The following is a 6000-nucleotide window of genomic DNA, read 5'->3' on the forward strand; positions in this document are numbered from 1 at the left end:
CTGTGTTCTCATACTTGGGAAACCCAGTTGAATAGTTTTTGGCCAGGTGGTGAAGCTGACCATAACAAAATGATCGCTAATAGTTATAATTAATTGTGGTATAGCATAGTGTTCACAGCTGGCTCTGGAGTGAGTTTGCCCCCACTGGATTCCTCCTAAGGCCTTAGTGAAATGGGGGGTGGTGGTTAATAGCAATAACCTCACAGGGTTGTTGTTGGTATTAAATGGATAATCCATGCAAAGCACTTAGCGAGGTGGGCTGGTGCAGAGTAAATGCTTGCAGTTCCTGTGGTCACCGTCATGTTCTCCAGTGGAACTCTCCTTTCTCAGGGCAGTAGACACTGTACAATAGCCATGAAAAGCATGGACTCAGGTGTCAATACAGTCTGGATTCAAATCTCAGTTCTTCCATTTACCAGGCAAAAGATCTTGGGCAAGTCACTTGCACTGTTCACTAGGGCTTCCACAACAGAATACTACAGACTAGGTGGCTTAAACTACAGAAATTTATTTGTTCACAGTGCTGGAGGCTGGAAGTCCAGGCTCAAGGTGCTGGCAGGGTTGGTTTCTGGTGAGGGCTCTCTCCTTGGCTTGCAGACAGCCACCTTCTTGCTGTCCTAATGGCATTTTCTCTATGCATGTGTATTCCTGGTGTCTCTGCCTCTTCTTATAAAAACACAAGTTGTATTGGATTAGGGCCCCACCCTTATGACCTCATTTAACCTTAAGGACCTCCTTAAAGGCTCCATCGCCAAGTCTAGTCAAATTGGGGGTTAGGGCTTCAGCATATGAATTTGGGGGGACACAATTCAGTCCATAACATCAACCACCTACTCTGTGCTTCAGTTTCCCCAGCTCTAAAACTTGTTAATAATGCCTGCCTCTGAGGGTTGCTGGGAGGATTGGATGAGTGTAATATGCTTAGACATGTCTGGTTTATAGTAGGTACTATGTGAGTTATAATAGTAATAATGAAATGAATACGTACTGTCCTCATGGATATTTCCTGTACTTTTCTCACTTCCAAATCAAGATAATGCCAAATTGAACATTCAGAAATCTCCAAGGGAGGTAGGATTTCTGTGTGACTTGCTCCCTGCTCCCAAAAGTCTTTGGCTTTTTTTTTTTTTTTTTTTAGGACCAGCGGAGACTTCCTCTTTCTGCCAATCTGAAGTTCTGAAGAGATAGGAAACCCAGGAGCTTTGAAGTCACCCTTCCCCAGGCCTTTCCTGGGGCCTGCATGCTGCAGCACTCCTCCTTGCTCTGTTGGCAAGCTCTCTTCAGAAGCTCACCGCTAATGCAGATTTAACCTTGAGCTCTCCTTGGGCTGCTTCTCCAATCCAAGGCAGTTAGACTCAAAGTCCAGTTTCTTTTCTTTTTTTTTTTTAAAATATTTATTTATTTATTTATTTTATTTGGCTGTATCGGGTCTTAGTTGCGGCACGTCATGGGCTTAATTGCCCTGCCGCATATAGGATCTCAGTTCCCCGGCCAGGGATTGAACCTGTGTCCCCTACATTGGAAGGTGGATTCTTAACCACTGGACCACCAGGGAAGTCCCCAGAGTCCAGTTTCTGACAAACAACAACTACTTGCAGAACCCAGGGATCTGAGAATCAGAGGTCCCTCCTGGATTTTTTGCTACAGTAGGACTGGCACTTATGGTCAAATCATTAAAGCCAAAACAAACAAACAAAAAATCCTTATCTATAAAAATGTTCACTTTTTGAATGAAGAGTTTAGCTTTGGATCCAGTCTTGTCCCTGCAGATGAGGTTGTCGGATTTTTGTTTGGAAACCTGCAGGCTGTTGGGAGCTCAACAGGCTGGAGGGACCACGAGAAACTGGGAGATACTGACAACATCTCACCTGGCTGAAACCTGTGTGTGTACATGCAAGTGTGTGGTGTGTGGTGTGTGTGTGGTGTGTGGTGTATGTGTGGTGTGTGTTGGGAGGGGCAGGTGTGTGTTTCTTTGGCTAGAAATGACTCCTTGGGGAAAGATGCAGAAAATACCCCACAATCTCAGAGGTATACTCTACAATGTATGGAGTCTTCCATACATAGGATATCGGTCACCACATGTATGTAAAAGTAAAACACCTAAAACATACCACAATTTTTACAAAGTCCTGCTTTGGCATTTCTCATTCTTATTAATGTAATAGAAGCCCTCAAATAAGGAGGGGTCTGTCTCTCACCTGTTGCTTAGAGGCCCATGTGCACAGGGACAGAGCCTGAAAGCAGAAAGGGGTGGGGAAGGAAAGCAGGGACAATTAAAGAGCCCTTTGGAGTGATCATGGCAGCTGTTTAGCTCTCCCTTGTGGGGTTTGAGAAGCATAGTTTCAAAGTCAGTCGTACTTTTTTAAACCCAAGAAGAAAGCATTCGGCTGTTTCCTAGTTATAACATTAATCCATAGTCATTTTAGAAAATTATTTCTTCTAATTGGGAGGTGGGGAAGGAAGTATGGAGTTTGATCAGTTTATGAAATCCTTAAGTATGGGAACCACAGAACTAATTTAAACCTCTTGTTAAAAAACTAGGTATAACTTACATAAACGCACAATCTTAAGATGAATTTTTACATATTTACAACCAGGTCAAGCCTAGAGGGATACCTCATGACCTCTCACCATCAAACCATCCCCCAGAGGTAACCATTATTCTGACCTCTATCACCTCAGATCAGTTTGCCAGTTTTGAGCTTCCCGTAAGTGGAATCATATAGTATCTAGTTTTCAGAGTCTGACTTTCTTAGCCCAACATCATGTCTAGAGTGAGATTTGTCCAGGTTGTGTGCAGGGCCAGCTTAAACTTTAAATCCCTTTCCAACTCTGAGATCATCTAGTTCTATAAGGAGGGAGGAAATGAGGGAAGAATACAATTTGAGAGAGACATTTGATGGAGTTTAGAGTTGATAGTTTCAGGCTCTCAAAGAATGAGGATGACGAAAAGGAGAAGATGTTAATGACCTGTTCCCCCATTGCCTGTGGCCCGTAGGGGTGGGTAGATAACTGGTTTATTTAATTGACGACACTTCAGATCCAGAGGAGCTGTGCTCCTTGACTGAACTCCAGAAGTCTCAACTCCATCTGGACCTGATTTATATGATAAGATCCTGGACTTTAAGCTGGTGCTGTAATGGGATGAGACTTGGTGGTTTGCAGGAGGGGACTAGTGCATTTTGCGTATGGGAGAGAGGTGAATTTTTGTTGGCCAGGGGATGGGCTGTGGCAGGTTGGAATTTCCAAAGATGGCCACACCCCTAACTACCCCATTCTGCAAGCTCTTCCTACAATATGATGTTGATGATTCTCCATCAAGAGGTGGTGGATTAGTTTCCTAGGGCTGCTGTGATAAAGTACAGTCATCCCTCGGTACCTGCAGGAGATTGCTCAAGTTCCAGGGTTGGCCCTCCATATCTGTGGATTCCGCATGTGAGGATACGGGCTGATAGTACCACAAATTGGCTGGCTTGAACCACTGACCCTTATTGCCTCACAGTTCTGGAGGCTGGGAGTCTGAGACCAAGAACAGGCTGGTTCCTCCTGTGGTCTGTGAAGGAGAATCTCCTCCATGCCTCTTCACTAGCTCTGAGTGGTTTTCTGGCAATCTTTGGCATTTCTTGGCATGTAGAAGCATCACCCTGATTTCTGCCTTCATCTTCATGTGGTGTTCTCCTGGGTGTGTGTTAACTGTCTTCAAATTTCCCCATTTTATAAGTATACCACTCATACTGAATTAGGACCCAACTGAATGAGCTCATTTTAACTTGATTAGCTCTCTAATGACCCCATTTCCAAATAAGGTCACAGTCTGAGGTATGGGGATTAGGACTTCAACATATGAATTTTGTTGGGGCATATGTATTAGAGAAACAAAACCAATACACACACATACGCATGTATATGTAGTTTTATGTACACGTGTATATATACAATCTCTATATAAATCTCTCTATGTAGATAGATTTATTATAAGAAACTGGCTCACATGATTTTGGAGACTGAGAAGTCCCATGATCTGCCATCTGCAAGCTGGAGACCCAGGAAAGCCAGTGGTGCAATTCAGTCTGAGTCTGAAGGCCTGGGAACCAGGGGAGCCAAAGGTGTAAGTTCCAATCCAAGGGCAGGAGAAGACTGATGTCCCAGCTCAACAGGACGGTGGGAAGAGGATGGATCCTCCCTTCCTCCACTTTTTGTTCTATTCAGGCTCCCAGTAGATTTCATGATGCCCACCCACACTGGGGAGGGTGATAAGCTTTACTGAGTCCACTGATTCAAATGCTAATCTCATCTGGAAACACCCTCACAGACACACTCATAAAGAATGTTCAATCTGGGCACCCTGTGGCCCAGTCAAGTCGACACATAAAAGTAACCATCACAGTGCATACTGCGATCCATAATTGGAAGGGACTGTGTTTCCTCTACTTGAACTTGGGTGGACCTTTGTAACTGTGATGGAAGTGACGCTGAATGACTTCTGAGGCTCGGTCACAGAGGCAATATGGCTTCCATCTGGTTCTCTCTCAGGAATCCAGCCACCACATCAAGAAGAACATGCATAGGCTGTGTGAAGGTCTCAATCAACAGGCAGCATCAACTGCCAGATGTTTGAGTGATATTTGCTATTTCAGTCCCCAGCCTTCGGGTCTTCCCACTGAGGCACCAGATGTTATGTAGCAGAGTCAAGCCATCCTGCCCATGTCTTAGCCACAGAAACTATGAGAGCTAATTAGTTATGGCTGTTGTTTTAAGCTGCTAAGTTTTGGGATGATTTGTTACGCAGCATAGCTAACTAATACATGCTACCCACCTCATAGTGTTCTTGTGAGGTTTAAATGAACCAGCAGCTGGAATAAATCTGGTATAATGCTTGACATATAGCAACTTAGAAAAAACTTATTAGTAGATAAATTAAAAAGTGGGACATTATAATTTTAAAGTACACAGTAGTTTCTGTTACTACATGTAATTAAAAGAAGAAAAGGGAATTCTAAAAGCCATTTAACATTTAAACATTTCACTAATTCTGATCACACTTTTGCTCTACTAGACTGATTTTTTTTTTTTTTTTTTTTTTGCCAGACGTGCTAAGAGATGGGATTTTATTGGCTGAGAAAACAATGATCTTTTCCTTTGTTGTGGATACAGCCATTCTAAATCAGTGACATGTGAGTTAACCAGGTTTTCATAATATTTTGTATATTATTAGGGAGAAAAGAATTTTGGTTTCATAATGCAGCCTCACAAAAGTTTTCAGCAAAATTAGACTATATAAATAAGATCAAATTTATGTCTGTACATTTTTCTAAAGAGGTTGTACAAATGGCCAATAAACACACAAAAAAGATACTCAAAACCATTAACCGTCAGAGAAATGCAAAGTAAAACTACAAGGAGATACACTTCACACCTGCTAGCTATAATCAGAAAAACAGATAATAACAAGTGTTGGTGAGGATGTGGAGAAATTGAAACTCTCCATAAACCACTGGCAGGAATATAAAATGGGGCAGCTGTTTTGGGAAACAGTCTGGAAGTTCCTGAAAAGGTTAACATAGAGCTTGACCCAAAAATTCTACCCCTGGGTATGTGCCTAAGAGAAAAGAAGACATATTGCCACACAAAAACTTGTAAGCAAATGTTTGTAGCAGCATCCTTCGTAATAGCCTAAAAGTAGAAGCAATCAAATGATGAATGGATAAAGAAAATGTGGTATATCCATATAATGGAATATTATTCAGCAATAAAAAGGAATAAAGTACTGATACCTGCTACAACATGGATGAATCTTGAAAATATTTGCTAAGTGACACAAGTCAGACTCTAAAGGCCACATATATTGTATGGCTCCATTTATATTAAATGTCCAGAATAGGAAAATCCATAAAGCCAGAAAGTAGGTTAGTGGTTGCCAGGGGCTGGGTGGATGGGGGAGGGAGTGATGGTGAATGACTGTTGATGGTTATGAGGTTTCCTTTGGGATGATGAAAATGT

Source organism: Orcinus orca, chromosome 1, assembly GCF_937001465.1.
Source record: "Orcinus orca chromosome 1, mOrcOrc1.1, whole genome shotgun sequence".
Lineage (NCBI taxonomy): Eukaryota > Metazoa > Chordata > Mammalia > Artiodactyla > Delphinidae > Orcinus > Orcinus orca.